The sequence below is a fragment of the Euleptes europaea genome, chromosome 3 (assembly GCF_029931775.1).
Source record: "Euleptes europaea isolate rEulEur1 chromosome 3, rEulEur1.hap1, whole genome shotgun sequence".
Taxonomy (NCBI): Eukaryota; Metazoa; Chordata; class Lepidosauria; order Squamata; family Sphaerodactylidae; genus Euleptes; species Euleptes europaea.
Window position 1 is genome coordinate 59,467,130 of NC_079314.1, and position 17,022 is coordinate 59,484,151.

The window sequence follows — 17,022 nt, forward strand, 5'->3', positions numbered from 1 at the left end:
CTGCCCTCCTACGAGCGTCCAGAGTGAGCGGCTATTTTCTCATTTGGGTGAAGTTCTTCGCCCACAGCGCGCAAGCCTGGCACCCTGGCACGCTGAGCAGTTGGCATTCCTAAAGGTCAACCTGCCCTTGTTTGGCTTCCCCGACCTGGACACTGAGGAAGGATGAGGTTAGAAAAAGCGTGTTGTCGCCGCATGTCCTCGTGGACTGTGTCGGTGGGAATCTGGTGAGGCGCTCTTTCCCGATTTTTAAAAAACAAAAAAAAAGGAAAAAGCATCCATTCCCCTCTGCAGACTAATTTGACCACTGACTAGCCAAAACGAGGTCTAAAGCTGTAGTCAAGACTCAAACTCCGTGTGCTCCCTCACTTCTCTAATCACCTTCTCTGTATGTTTTTTTGCATCCCGGATGAGCTCTGGTGTTTCTTTCTTCTGGCTGACATCCTGGAGGCTTCTACTGCACCCGAGCTTCATGCAAAGAAAGGTGAGACTTTATCTGGTTCATGGGCTTCCCCTTCCCGTTTTCTCCCCAAGCGTTCATGTGTCTGGTCCGGAATTCTCACTGTAGAACAGGGGTCCTCAAACTACGGCCCGAGGGCCGGATCCGGCCCTCGGAGGGCTTTTGTCCGGGCCGGAGACAGAGAAAGCCAGTCCCCCCTTGCCCACCTCCCCAGAGCTTTTCTGGGCTTCCTGGCGGCGTGCGCACAGCCAGAAGCCTCCCTCCCGCCCCAATCGCCCCCTTCCCTATTCCCTCTCCAGCCCAAAACCCCTTTCCTGGGCGCACGAGGCATCTTGCCGCCTTGCGCGCCGCCCAGTCGCCCCCTTCCCCCTCTCCCTCCCACCCTCTCCAATCCAAAATCCCCTTTCCTGGGAGCACAAGGTGTCTTCCTGCATCGCACGCCACCCAGTTGCCCCCTTCCCCCTCTCTCTCCCACCCTCCCCGGCCCTTGGGGGGGGGCTGGGAATATCTCCAGGGAGAAGAAAAAGACTTGTGGTCACTTATGCACAGGAGGTCTTGCCTTGGATTTGCCGCTCTCCAGATGCACATATTCCCCATCCAAATTCTCAGAACTCACAAGAAAGCTCTCCCCTTCCCCGGGCAGGGTTTGGAGAATTTGGATGGGGAAAATGTGCATCTGAAGAGCGGCAAATCCAAGGCAAACCCTTCAATAAATAAATGGCCTTGGTTTTTACATGCCGACTTTCTCTACCACTAAAGGGACACTCAAATCGCCTTACAATCCTCTTCCCATACCCTCCCACAACAGACGCCCTGTGAGGCAGGTGGGGCTGAAAGAGCGCTAACAGAACTGTAACTTGCCAAAGGTCAGCCAGCTGGCTTCGTGAGTAGGGGTGGGGAAGCCAACCAGGTTCATAAGATTAGCCTCCGCTTCTCACGTGGAGGAGTGGGGAATCAAACCCGGTTCTCTAGATCAGAGTCCCCGCCCCAAACCGCCACTCTTAACCACTACGTAGGGAAGGGCTGGGCTTGTAAGGAGGATGCTTCTCCGGTGAGCCGGCTCGCGCCGCCGCCGCCACCTCCCCCGCAACAGTCTGGCCCCCAACAGTGTTTGAGGGCAGTGAACTGGCCCCCTGTTTAAAGTTTGAGGACCCCCGCTTTAGAACAACACGTAGCAGAAGGGGGACCCCTTCACGCGTAATGCTCATGAGTTGCCGTTGTAATGTTCGGGATTGGGCTGTGTGTGGAGGGAATTCAGTGTAAGAATTAGGCCTGCTGCCACTTCCGCTCTGCTCCCCACCACTGTTCCTGATTCAAGTCCAGAAGCTTTCATCACGAGTCGTTCCCCATTCTGTTTTGGCTTGAGAAAAAAAAAACCTGTCAGTGCTGAGGGACTAATTTCTGTAGAATTGTGGCTGTTTGGCAGTCTGTCTCCCTTCCTCATTTCCCCTTTTTTTCCCCCTTCGCAGGTCAGATTTTCCTTTCTGGCGTGAGCCATCCAGGAAGCCTCTACTGTCACTGAGCGCCATGTAATTGAACTGTGGGACTGATCTGTCGCATGAGCTTCCACGCCTCTCATGACCCATTGGTTCTAAAGGATTAATGTTCCGGTTTTCCACACAGGCCCAAAGGCCACACAGCACGGTGTGGGCCGCACCCATAAACGTTCTTCACGCTTATGTGGGTGGGGGGGTGGTTCCCTTAACTCGAAGGCCAGTGATGACACCTTGGGCACGCACACTGAAAAGCTCCTCCGTCTGCACGCAGCTTGTTGATGTGTCGTACCGGAGAGGGCTGCCCTGGACACAGGCGCAGTAAAACCCCTCTCCCCCGATTGCTCTGAGGCCTTCCCTTAATGGTGTAAACCTTGAGTTTTTCTTTAAAAAGGAAACATTGGGGAAATGTCTGTAACCTTATGAGTCTTCCGGAGAACACTTGTGTAATGCCAAATAATAACTTTTCCTTTATTAAAATTTAAAAATTTGAAAAAACCTCAATAAAGCAACATTTTAAACAGAACAAGTTTAAATACAAAAACATTATTGAACTTGGTGTTCTCCTCTGGCTCCCCGTGGTTCTGGTTAGCGCCGCTCCTCCTCCAGGAGCGACACGCGTTGCTCGAGGTTTTCCACTGCAGAGGGGGGGGGGGAAAACAGTGTTGACATGTCAGTTCACAACTTTAATGTGTTGAAAGGGGGGGTTGCAATGCCAGTATCAATGACTGTATGGGCAAAGCGTTGGCTGAACTGATCCGCCACCCAAGTCACAGCGCTACTCAGGTCATAGCTCCCCAAGTAGCTTAAAATTTTCTTAGAAATAGAATACTTAGAAAGCCTTCAGGAAGAACTGTAGAGCTAGGCCCATGTTGCAGGTCATGTGTGGGGTTTTTTTTTGGGGGGGGGGATTTGGAGAAGAGAACACAGATAGTTGCAGCCTGGCCGCTTCTAAGCGAGTTAAGCAATGTGGGCTTCCAATGTGGTCCCTCATACTACAGAAAAATGGTTCAAATCACTGCAAGGACTCACCGGAGGCACGCAGCTCTCTCACCAACCCCCATATTTCGCACTCAGGCCCATGACCAGGGTATCTGTAAGAGGAAAACCTTGTTCAGTAAGATCGTCCGCAGTGGGCGGCTGCCTTAATTTTCAGGTGGCGGTCAAATTGGGCAATAGTCCGTTGCAAACCTTAAGCCTTACACAAATAAGTGATGGGAGGGCATGAGTTTGAGTGTGCCACGGCTCACCGTCTTATCAGAAGAAGTGAACACTGGCTCACGAGAGATCATCCCCTCCAACCCCCCTTTTTTGCAAGGCTTCAAGGTGCTACTGAAATCTTGGGCTTGTAAATGGATAAAAACAGTAAATTGAAGTTAGGACCAGATGATGACATTGCAACATGTTGAAGCGGCCATTCATGGGGGAAGCATGCTGTGCGGGCTAATGCTCATAGGCTCAGTGAGTCTCCGCTAACTGCAGGCCAGAACACAGTCCGAGACACAGACTGTGTATTTAAACCTGCTGGAGGGTCGGAGGGTGATGGCAAGGACACAGAAAGTGGGCCTTTGGGGAGTGTTAAATGATGGGAAAGGTGGGGATGGCAACAACTCCTGTTACGGTCCTGCCCAGCCTACACTCCATACTCACCGCTCTTGGAGGCACTGCTGAATGCCCTGTTGCCCCGCCAGGTCCATTCGGTTTTCCGCCTCTGGGGGGAGAGGGAGATAGAGAAGGAGTGTGGTTACAATAACGCAAGGCCACCCAGAAATTGCGCTATGTGCCACTCTTAGACTTACGCTCCACAAGTGTGAGTAAGCGTTGAGCTGCTGCCCTCCTTGTCGAGGTGTGAAGTTGGCTGGGAACCCCTGTAAATTTACCCAATTCAAGATTTTGCCTTAAACTGTTAGGTGATGTGGTATTTTGATTGGAAATTTCAGCAGGGTGGTTATTGTTACCCTGCTGAATCCTTCCATCTTCATTCAAACACTGTGGGAGCAATTCCCAGGGGGGGGTAATTAATTGGCCGTCCCAACGGAGACCCCACCCACCGCTCAAAATACCAAGCTTTCCATTAAAGGTATGATTTCAGCATCCCGTTTGAAGAGATCAACATTCTGTGTTGACGGGGAAATGCTGAAGACATGAGAAGGGGCATTAGATGCGAGAGATCCCAAGTCCAGGGAAACATGGCACCCTGGCTTGTGCTTGAAAATTGTCCAGGAATGTGATGCCCCCAGAATAAAAATTTTAAAAAAAATTTCTACGCTTCCCCGTGGTGTCCTCATACCTGGGCCATTATACGAAGCACTGGTTTGACACATTCACCTTTCACTGTTCATAACATGCACTCACTTGTAGAGTGCAATGATTTCAGAAGGGAGAAACCAATTTTTTCTAGCTAAGCTCATCATGAAGACCAGAGCAAACATTTGACATGGACGCAGCACCCAAAAACCAGATTGTGCTGACTTTCAGAAAATTATTACAAAAGGCTTGGATGAAGCTTGGAGGAGAAGCTTGGATCCTCTCAGCCCCTGAGGCGGGGGCATAAAAAAAAAAAAAAAAAACCCCTTTAATTGACTCGAATCAAGGGCCAGCAACCACGATGGGAAGAATGTAAAATTTTCTTCCTTTGTAGGCGCTGCTTGAGTGCCTGTGAAGTTGATGTTAAGGACTGCAAGAAGGTAGGAACATAATAGAATATCCTGTGCACACTTGAGATTGGGATGAGAAGGTGACACAGGGAAGGCAATGTGCAGCTGGTGTGAGGGTGCAGGGTCTGGTTTGAAGAGTGCTTGGGTTATTAATCTTCTAGGCTTTAGCTTGAGATATCACATTGGATCTCCAGCACACTTTGAAAACAGTAAGCGGTAAAGGTCCTCACATTGGCACATAATCCCAATGAATGCCCATGCACCCCAATCCCCACCCTCCTCATGCTCCACCCCTGAATCTCCAGGGAAACCCTCATCTGCACATTGGCAACCCTACCCGCAGTTTTGCAGAGATGACCGAGGTTCACCAGCATGCAGAGAAGGGGAAGTTAGAGTTGGGAATCCCCCCCCCCAAAAAAAAGCCCTGAAAGGGAGAATGAGGGAGGGCAAGGTCATTCAATTGCATTCCATAAGCACCTTAAACCGGAAGACCAACCAGATTTGCAGAGTGTCATGTCTTCATTGTCTTGTGATCCCCCTGCTGTGAGGGTGGGTGCTTGGACTCTTCTTGAAAGCTTAAACCCCCGAAAATAGTAAAGGGCTTTCAATGGCAAATCCATAAGTTAGAAGGAAGGTGACTCTACCTGGAAGGAACTACACGGTTACCTAAAGGTGGAATTAAAGCCTGAGGCAGGACCAGATGTTCCCATTAAAGTCTGAAAATGTACGTTGATGTCCCCTAATGTGTCATTAGGCCAACAAAACAAGCCCATCACCTAAAAACAATAGGTCTTGGTAAAGCGATTGACTCACCCCTACGAGCGGCCAGCTCTGCGCGGGCCGCATTCCGAATCTCCATCAGCCGCTCGTAGTGGGGTGGTAGCTCCCCCCCCAACAAGTCGAACATCTGGAGGGCGATGATTAGGAGGCTAAACCTCCTGTAGCAGGCGTTGGCGGTCCTCCGCGCATATCCCGCGCGAGAGAGAAGCCGCGCAACCCTGATAAACAAGGGGCGTTGGGGGAGGTCGCTGAGGGTCACGTCAAAGGCCAGCCCATGACGGACAATTATCCTCAGCATCTCCTCGACCTCAACGCCCCTCCACTGCAGGGCGCGTCTTGCTCTCCCCGCCATGTTAGCGCACGAGGTCGGACTAGTGCTGGGGCGGAGCAACGCGCGGCGTGTTGGGGTGGGGTTGGGTTGGGGAATGACGGGAGTTGCCGGGCGGGAGATTTGAAAGTCTGTGAAAACACTTCCTCAGCGGGGGAGAGGGAGAGGGAGGTGGGGGAGCAAAGATTTCTGTTCTCCCCCTCTTCCTTAACCAATATCGCTTCTCAGATTTTGGGGCGCTGGGGTTAGTGACTGACAGCTGGCCTGGCTGAGCTTCCGTTTCACCCCGCCACAAGGACAATTGTCCACGGTCTAACATTATTCTGCTACTACAACTCCTTGGGTAGGTGTGTGGAACTTCTGCCTCGCCAGACGCCACAGACAGAACAGTCACGAACACCAGTCTGGACCAGAGGGTTTGGCACAAGTCGTTTAAACGGCCGGGACTCGAGTCGGGACTCCCGAGTCGGGAGCGCCGCTCGGCCCCTGACCGCGGCCGGCGATTTGACACCTGTCAAAACAATGTAGCTGTCACCTAAGCGAACGCTACCTGGTTTTCGGACTTTAGAAGAAGGTTGCGCTTTGAGTCGGACGTCCGTCTTTTGCGCGAGTGGGGGAAACACCACCACTTGGGGCGGGCAGCCTCTTCACTCAGTTTAGGCTGTCTTTAACGTGGACAGCGAGCTGGAGCGAAGCGCTAGCAGCCTGTGTGTGTGATGATCCATCGTCCCATCAAACGACTTAGGCTACCACGGACCTCATTCTCAAAAGCTGGGAAGTCGCGTGTAATGGTCTTGAATCCAGCGTAACTTTGGCCCCCGCCCCGCCCCCCTCCAAGGCTCTTTGCGACCGGGGCTTGACAAAAGCCTCCTGAGTCCGGGCGGCGGCCAAAGAACTAAGTGGAAGATATGGACGGGAGAAAACACACACGGAGGAAAAAAAAAAAGGGGGGGCACTGGTTTCCCTTCGCAACCACTATAAGTTGTGCGATCGATGCTTATCTTTCGCGCCTCACCCCGGGCCCGGGGTGCGGTATGTGTGGATTGCATGTGTGTGGGCAACAATTTCAGAAGGGAGAAACAAACACAATATTGCAAGGTTATAAAAAGCCTGCTTTACCATGCTGATAATTTTCCTTGGGTGTTGGTAGAAACGACAGCTCACCAAGCTGAGGGTCGTCAATCGCACTAGCATATAAGCCGCTCTAAAAGGAAAGGAGGAGGGGGAGGAAACTGAACTCTCTAAGGTCCCCCCCCGCCCTTTTCTTCCTTTCTGTCATCCGATTTTAAAGCGGTTTTTTTTTATTATTTTAATTATGTGTATTGTGTGTGTGCAAAGGCATCACATGAATTGTAGTCCTCCTCTCAAGGGAAGGTGAGACAGCCCCGTCCCAAAGAGACTGCCCCCTCCCAAAGAGACAGCCCCAGCATTCCAAAGTCCCCTCTAGTTGGAAAGAAGGGAGCCACCCCCCCTCCCGTCGTTTCAAGATCTATTCTTTAACAGTGAAGGTGGGGTTGTTATTGGCCAAACCCCGAGCACAAAAATTGAAATTTTTTTTTTGAGGATTAGCTCCGCTGACGGCGTGTCATCGCACCCACCGCAAAGGCGGGAGCCTCCGTGCAACGAGCGATTTCAGGCTAATGAAGGAAAGCCGTGCAATGGCGGGGGTGAAAAAAACTCTGGGAAAACCAATAGGAAAACGCCAGGGTGGGGTGCGGTAACGCTCGGGCCATCCTGGTTTTGGACGGCCCACCCACCAATGCAGGAAAGTCTCCCACCACCGCATGGTCTCCCAAAGACACCCACCCTGAGATCACAGGGACCCCTTTCCCTCGACAAACAAAAGCACCCCTGGCAGACCAGCACCTCCCGTGGTCTGAAGAACCTGTCGGCTACTGTCGCTATCTCTTTAACGGACAGCACCTTGACTGGATACCTGTCCAAACACCAGGAGCACTCAGATACCCTTCATGCCCCTGGACATAAAAATTTGCATACACCTAACCCTCTGGTGCAGACCGAGATTGCGCATTATGAGCATGAAGGGCCCTGGCCCCCTCCCCAGAGCATACCAAGGCAACTTGTAGGAAATGTTGTAAATGTTGCTGTGTTTGTGATTCTATCTTTTACCAGTATAGGAGAGGCCCCCCCCCGAGAAGGCGATTCCTGCCCCTGTGGAATCGCCCTGTCAGGAAGAGACCTCAAGGTCGTGGTTACATAGTTAGCCCACTCAGTGGGCTGACTATCCAAAACCAGAAAGGCCCGAGCGCAATCCAAGAGACCCTCACGGGTCTAGTGGGAGGACCGCATTTACTGGTGGGTGCGAGGACATGCCACCAGGGAGAATTAGCTCACAGCTAATGGAGTGCACCTCGGTCTGACTTGGTGCCCTAGCCCCGATGACCTTCTGCAGACTGTGTCCACTGTCCAACTAAACCTCTCGTCCAATTCTTTTTTCTCATATGAGTAAGAATAAGAAACCAGGAAGCCTCACATGCACATGGGTATAGGAATGTTATTAAAAATGCTTTATTAATGGAAGTGTAAATTTATTGTGTACCAGGATGCCTCTCTCTCGCCATATGCAAATGCCTCTCCTCCCCCAAAAAACGCCTCCCGGCTCAAACGTGATATCCCTAAAGGAAGGTCCGCAGCTCAAAAGGCCGCGAGAACAGGGAGGATTTACACACCTCCCCTTACGGAGAAGTCCGAGAAAGGCCGATCTCTGCCGAAGTGACTGCACCCTGCCCCTCTCCCTCATCTGTTAAGTCTGTTCTTTGACCTTAATAGGCGGGACTACCATTTCTCGGCTTGCCCCTTTGGAAAAATTGGCTGGGAAGTGGGAACAGTCGGGATCAGGAAATTGATGGCATTTTCACTATGGTGCTCGCGGGAATGGAACTGCCAGATCTGGCCTTTGCCCTGGAAGCCCAGGCGAGTTATCGTCAGGCCGGTTTTGGACCACCAGCCCACGGCCAGCACTAGGCCGGCTCGGTAAAGAGTAGGGGCTAGAAAGTCGTCCGGATCAAGGGCACCTGTAGACGCACCGAACATGGCGACCGACAAAAAATTGCAAGCAGCCCACACTAAGGAGGTCAGAGACAGACCCAATCCCCCGCACATGCCCCTGCAGGTCTCCAAACGGAGCACCTGATATGTAGCCGCACTAGGAGTCCCCTCCCCACCACACAGCCACAGGTGCCCCAGCATGCCAGTATGCTCGCCAATTTGCATACGACAGCCCCTCCAGTCCTAAGACAGTAATTGTGCATAAATGTCTCACTGCATGTGTTGTTGTTTGTGTATTTTGTTTGATCTATCTTTTACCAAGTATATGGAGGCCCTTCCCGAGGACGCGATTCCAGCCTGACCAAATGGAATCGCGTCGTTAGTCAGAGCCTCGAAGGTTCGCCCGGATTTACCCGCACGGCGGGATCATCCGGTCCGAAACCAGAATGGCGCGAGTGTAAGCCAACGAGGTCACCTTTGGTGACTCGCCGGATAGGCGCCACCCCCGAGAGCTCCCATAGTGAAAACTGCGCAAGCGCACGTCCTCATGATTGATGAATGGCTACGCAAGGCGAGGGCATCAGTAGATCAGCCCTAAAAGGATACAGTGGGCACAAAACCAGTGCACAGGCAGGGTCCCCCCCGGAATCCCGGACAAAGAGACCCCTTGATGACAGGCGGAGGTGCCAGAGTGAAATGATATAGTAATCTAATTGTGCCCCGAGCATGTCCATGGATCCAACCAGATTGCCTTGCAAGGCAGTATGTAAATCACCCCACGCCCCCTTAGCCAGGCCATCCCATTACCAACCCCCGAGACAGGCCAGGCCACAAAGAGTGCTACCGAAGAAGCCCGAAGATAGCCGAGCCCAGCCGATTGCCAACGGAAGAGGCAAGGAAGTCTTTTTGTTAGGCCCCCTCCCCCTTACTGTGGGGAGGAGCGAATTGCGCTAAATGTGTAAATCACCCTTCTGCTAGGAGGGGAACGAGATTTTCTGCTGAACAAATAAACCAGAGGCATGTCGTCTTCCTACTTTTTTCTTTTATTATTTGTAACTTTAAAAAGGGTAAAAAATCTTTCCTTCTAAATTTTAAAATCTGGCAGCCCCGCGTAAGGTTTTTTCTTTGTATCCTATGCACACTGTTATGAGTCCATGTATATTACTGTAGTCTGTTAGTGTAGCCATCAAAGTTGACTTAAGAAAAAAAGGAATGTTTTATTTGGTATTGTTAAATTAACCGGATGCTTTGACTTATGCACCCATGCATCCGCCACGGAATAAGCTCTAAAATGTAACCATGCACACTTCTTGAGAGGTTGTTGTCCAACTTCCCTAGCCGGCCCACGTTTTTAATCTAAGATTTTAGTATAGTACAAACGGTCATCCCAAAACACCATTGGCCAACACAACCCCACCCCGTTGTCCCCAAGCAAGACTTCAATCAATACGTGTTAAGTGTGCCGGCATGTCAGACGTTGTCTTCAGGCGGCAAGGAGGGGAAATGATAGCATACTGGCCTGCCTAAATCTCCAGGACTGGACCTGGCAACCCGGTATGAAAAAGCACTGCTTTCCAGCCGCGCGCCCGCCTCAAACGCTACTGTGAGTGAAGTCGCGGCGGGCGCGGCTTTTTTGAAACTGACACACAGCCGCTCTCACCAGCCCGGTCCGTCATCAGGATGGAACAAGACGAAGACGCCAAGCCAAGGGCCGTTTCTTGTGAGACTGAGAGGAGCCAGGTTCCAGTAAAACCTCCGTTCCAGTAGCAGCCATTTCGCAGACAGCTCAGCTGACGTGACACAACCACACGTACTACTCAATGCGAGCTGCTCCCCCTCCCAACTTCCTCCGATGCTCAATGGGTCGTTGCACTGCAGTAATTCTGTCTGTGTCGCCACAGACAGAACTGTCACGATTCTCACGAACACCGGTCTGGACTGGACCAGAGGGTTTGGCACATGTCAATTTCACGGCCGGGAGCACTCGGTCTCTGACCGCGGCCGTCGATTTGACAGCTGTCAAACACTTGCCTTCTTCACCTAAGCGAATGCTGCCTGGTTTTCTGATTAACACAGAAGGTTGCGCTTTGAGTTGGACGTCCGACTTTTGCGGGGGGGGGGGGGAATCACCTTGCAGTGATGTTTCAGAAGCCCCCACACTTGGGGCGGGCGGGCAGCTTCTTGACTCAGGCTGTCCGTAACGTCGTGGACAGCTGAGCTGGAGCGCAGCGCTTGCAGTCTGTGTGTGGATCCATTCCATCGTCCCATCAAACGGCTTAGGCAACCACGGACCTCATTCTCAAATGCTGGGGAAGTCGCGTGTAATGGTCTTGAATCCAGTGTTACTGTCTTCCGCCCCCGACCCCCGGCTACAACCTTTGCAACCGGGGCTTGACAAAAGCCGCCGGGCGGCGGCCAAAAAACAAAGTGGGAGTGGGAGATTATAGACGGGGGAGAAAACACACACACAGAGAGAAAAAAGGAAGGGGGGCCAATAATTTCCCTTCAAGTTCAACCACTTTTAGTCGTGCGGTGCGATCATGCGATGCTTATCTTTCGCGCCTCACCCCCGGCCCGGGATGCAGTATGTGGATTGCGTGTGTGGGCTCTCAAAGTCCAATGTGTACAGTGATTTGTGCAAACTTGAAAATGCAGCTGCTGAGCAGCCGAGTAACTTGAATCACGGACCGTCTATGCTTTGCGATGGGCAGTGGGGGGGGGGGTTCCTTCCCGGATCCATAATCTCGACTCCCTGGGAACCCATCGTTACCAAACTTGGCGTGCCTTTCATTTAGGGTCAAAATCAGCCATGCTGAAGGTCTTGGACGTCCCGCTCAAAATATGCCCCTCCCCACGCAGCCGCGAGCAGCCGACCGAGATGTTCTTATTCGGCCGAATTTTTCTCCGAACTTTGAATTCCGGCCGAATTGAACGGATCCGAAGCGGGGGAGTTCGGAATTCGGCACGTACCGAACCCAGAAGGGCCGGATTCGGCCGAATCCGAACTGTACCGAATTTTTTTTTTTTTTGACAGCCCTACCATTGTATCCTGAAGTGATCTGTTAATGTGTGAAATCCAAAGCTAATCTGCATAGCTATTGTTGACTGTAGCCTTTGTTAGTCTGGAGGTTTTCAGGACAGGAAGCCAAGCCTTATTCATTCTTAAACTCTCTTCTTTTCTGTTAAAGTTGTGCTGATGTTTATGAATTTCAATGGCTTCTCTGTGCAATATGACAAAATAGTTGGTAGAATTGTCCAGTCTTTCAGTGTCTTGGAATAAGACCCTGTGTCCTGTTTGTGTCAGTCCATGTTCAGCCACAGGACAATGATTACAGGACAATGATTAGCACATTACTTCTGCAGGACAGTACTCAGCTCAAACCCAACCCCTCTCTGACTCTTCCTACACACTTGACACTGAGAGACACTGTCCTTCAGTGTTACTACTCTGAAGATGCCTGCCACAGCTGCTGGCGAAACGTCAGGAAAGAAAATTCCAAGACCACGGTTACACAGCCCGGATAACCTACAAGAACCAATCTAGATAATGTTAGTTATGCTCAAGACCAAAGAGGTCTTCCAATCCACATGGCAAACCATTTATGAAAATGAAATAATTTATGCAGGTCTGTTGTCAATGATATGCCAAAAATCCCTCCAAGCACATATATAAAGTATACTCTTCAACTAAGATTATGTTGCCCAGTTTTCCCCCATGGGCAGGGGCCATAGTAGTATAGTACACATTTGCAGATATAAGGACTGAAATGCAGTCCCTTTTATCTCTATACCAAAGAACCTCAGGAACCAAGTTTTGGAGACGAACCTTTTCTCCCTGAGATCTCAGAGAGCTGTTGCTAATCAGAGTATATGCTACAGTACTGAGCTACAGTAGTCTGACTTAGTATAAGGCACCTTAATAGGTGCAAAGTACTGAGTGACAGCAAGCTACTCTTTGTAATGGGCTGAGAACACATGTCTTCCATTAGTATTGCTGGAAACAGATGGCACAGTTCCCAGAAGGACTCAGTTGCTTGAGTCCACTGTTCAGTAATTCACTTTGTGTTAGCAACTTACACATCACTAACATAGGAAGATTATTATTTTCCCCTTCTTACTCAATAAATGTCAAATATTCTTATATCAGGAATTAACTACAAGTTCTAGCAGATTGCAACTTCTGATCTAGGATAAAAATGTAGTTGCACTTGTGTTAATTATGCAAATTAATCAGAAAGTGTTTTGTTTTCTAAGTTTGTACTTGCTAACATAAATCACTGAAAGTCTTCTTTGAAGCAGTATTAAAAGACGTCAAATCAATTTTCAGCTATTAAATACTTGACTTCAGAACCCAATTGTGTAACTCAAAGATGAAATCAATAACAAGAGCACAATATTCCCTGCTTGGGAATAAACAACAAAAATATTTCTTCGAAATGGCACCTTTATTGGCTGTGGTATATGCGCCAATTTGATACATATTGACATTGGGGCATGAAATTGGTTCCTAATATATGATTCTTCTTCTCTCTTTAATTTGTAACATTTGAGGCACAAACTCTCAATACACACCAATAGGAAGCCATACAAATGATTGTTCTGTATTTTACTATTCTTTTATCATTCTGAGGGTACAGAATCTCATTATTCATCCCACTGTAGGTAATACAAAACCATGCTGCCAACTGACAAGATTACAAAGCTAGACAGGTTCCCAGGTAACACCTTCTTCTGGAGAGGCCCAGCAGAATACAACTGATTATCACTTAAAGCTAAAACCCCTCTAGCACCATCATGAAGGATCTATAAACTCTCTTGGAAAATGATCCTTTCCCCCTTCTGCCCTTGTAGTGTGTATCCATCATGGCTTATCAGCATCCCCCCAGTCTGAAGCAACTACTCACCAACGATAGCTGATATAAACCCAGAGTCTAACCCCTTGCAACACAGCCTAGAGTAAATATTATTAAAGAACCCAACAGCATCAGCCATACCATGAATGGTTTATTTACCTGAACATCCTCTTACATGCTATCGTGTGTCAGTTCATGCCCTTCTATTGTTTACCTTGGTCAAACCAGACTCACTCGACAGAAACAAATCTACAGATACAAATCAGACAATGAAAAAGAAGGAATCAGTGGGGAAAATATTCTACCTTCTTAAGTCAGCCAACTTAAAGGTTGTTATACATCAGCAAAAGACTTTCAAAAAGAGATTCTCATTGGTCCTAGCAAGTTTAAATTTATATGCAAGTCGGACAGTGTCAATTTGGAGAAGGGAGTATCTCATTGCTTACCACAGAAAGGAATTGTCCATGCATACAGGTGTATATATACTGTACATTTTACTTGTCAATTTAGTCATATCTACTCTGACTGGATTATTTTATTCTGTTGAGTGAATAATGGAATACAATGTCTTCTTGTCTCTTTTTAATAATGTCTCCCTGCCTTATGCCACATTACATTCAATAGTCTTTAAGGACCATGAGACGATGGACTTCTTCGCATTCTCATTTCCCTCACTTGTAACTTCCTGTATCTTTGGGGGGGGGGGTTTCCTGTTCGGCACATGTTTTTCTCTTGGAGGGGGGCGTTCCCAGTTCGGTACATGTTGGTTCAATATCACACCAGTTTATGTCCAGCATAAAAAAGTACAATTTAAATCTGCAGGGAGATATGCCTGACATAAACCTGTGTGATATCGAATCAACCACTACAGGAAGAAAAACATGTGCAGAACTCCCCCCGAACGACAGGAATTTACAAGTGAGGAAAATGACAATTGGAAAGTGGATTTTCAATGCTGCAGATTAACATGCTCTGGAATTTGCTATTGCAAACTGAGATCTGTAACTATCATCTCTGGAATTGGCATAATTCAAAGGTGTGCCATGCTTTTATTTTAAAGAAACTGAATATTGCCCATGGCTAATTCTGCCATAACATTTTCACAGATGCTTCTCTAGCATATATTTTATTTGTTGCACTGGTTATAAAAATTGACAGAATTCAGATGTTTGTTGAAGTGGAAAAAAACTGCTATAGCAATAAAAGGATAAAAGGAGCAGAAAGGTCACACAACATGTTCTGTGTCTTAATTTTTAAAATTTGTCTTCAAAAACCAAGTTTATTTGAGAATTCAAGCTTCACTTTCCTGGGTTAAATCAATATAAAAGTTAAAACACTATTGTCTGATTGAGTTCCTCTTATGGGATGGAGGAAATTGTCACAGGGACATCATGAAATCCCTTTGTTGTTCAGCAGGTCTGTCCTGAAAGCATTAGAGGGAATAAAAAAAAATGTCACGTGACCTAAGCTGGCCTACTGCTATTAAGTCTGTCTTGGCCGTTTGGCAAACTTTCCCTTAGTTCTTCAGTTTGAAAAGAGCTTGGTGGTGGCTCATAGACTACTTGATATCTTCTCATTCTTGCTGACAGATAAATCTGTTGAGCTGCAAGTATGCTTCACAAATAGTCTTAGAAATCACTGTTCTGCAAAAAGCCAAATAGTTTAATTGTCTTCATGCAGGACAGAAAATTCTGCAGCTATGAACAAACTGGGTGTACATCATGATCTGGGAGAACATGTTTCCTTCTCTCATCTATTCTTGAGGAGCCTGAGGAAGAATTCTGTCTCATTCTAAAGCCTTTTCTCCTGCATATTAAATGCTTGTTCATCCAAATATAGCATGACATTATTCAGAATTTGTTGGTTTGAGGGTTTGTTTTTGTTTTTTTTTAAAAAAAACTTGGCATAGTTACTACCAGCATGGCTAAACTTCCATCATACTATGGCTGCTTCCACACACCTTGGGTGTACTTTTCCTGTGAAACAGGAAAATCCACTTGCAAACGATTGCTAAAGTGCATTCAAAATGTTTGTGAAGGCAGCCTAAGTGATTTGTGTCTATCCACAACTTGTGGATGCAATAAATAAAAGCCCAGAGGCCTTTTTTTGACAGTCTTTTAGAAGAAACCTAAAATACAATCATTAGCAGTGCAATGCTAAGCAAGTCTACCAAGAATCCTAAGGTCTATTCGATGGTGCTTACTCCTGGGAAAGTGTTTTTATGGTTGTTCCAAGAGACACTCATTTGCAATTTTTTATTTACATTTTGTTTCTTAATCATACTTCCCACACCCACTCCTCTTCCCAAAAAAACAGCACTGAGAAATATGTCATTCCTAGTATGTATCAACCAAATCCTAGGTAGGAAAATGGATGCTCTTACTATAGCAAATAGAGAAGTTTAGCAGTTCTCTCAGTTTCAAACGTAATCCTTATCTGGCAAATGAAAAAAAAAGTAAATACATTAACATGATTCCCCCCCTGTAGTAATTGGTAGGAGCTTTGAATTGAAGCCAGAACAACTGAGATCTGTAACCAGCCCAGGATCTGACTGCACTTTTAGGATTCCTGCCCACACTGATCAAAACAGATGCACACAACTTGATCAACAGCATGCCTGCATTCACGCCCATCTGTTTGGATGGCATTCTGCCTGCTCACCAAATATAATGCCAGTTTTAGTGGTTGGTAGGTGAATGTAAGGGTGAATGAAGAAAGTGACAGGCACAGAGTTATAATCGGTTGAAACAGTGAACCACAGTATCCCCCGGCAAACCTCTTTTCTTCTTCCGGGCCTTTCGCTCACACTTGATTTGTTGATTTATTACTGTGATTACTGATCTCTCTTTGCTCCTTCCCTTATTGCTGTGTGTTTTATCTTGAAATAAAGGGTCTTTTTAATAAGGATGATGCAAATCTTGTGTTAAACATGTTCAACAGTTGAACTGACCTTGTTTGTCTGTAACAATCCGGCATGAACTGATCGCAGTCTGTTTCAACAGTGAACGGCTCAAATGTCTGCTGAACAGGTTTGTATTGGTTTCCCCCCCCCCTTCAATATACCCTAACACTGCCAATATAAAAATAATTAACATTGCTAAAGACTACTTAGATGAACATCAATGGTTGTAATATCCTTATATCAGATGAGGGCATAGAGAATATTCAGACTTTCCACACAGCAAACGGTTAGTTCATTAACATCTCCAGAAAGCCTCCCAGAAGAAGGCTACACACAGATTCAGAGAGCAATTGACAGCTGCTGATCAGAAAATACTTGGGTAATAAATACTTTACACCTGTACTGGGAGACTACTCCTGTTAAAGGGACTTTACGTAACAATGGTAGTGTGTGGGTTTTTTAACTCCATGTTTATTTCACCCCCAGCCCTTGTTGCTTCAAATCTATCTTCACAAGACAAAGCTCTAGAAACTTACTTTTAAA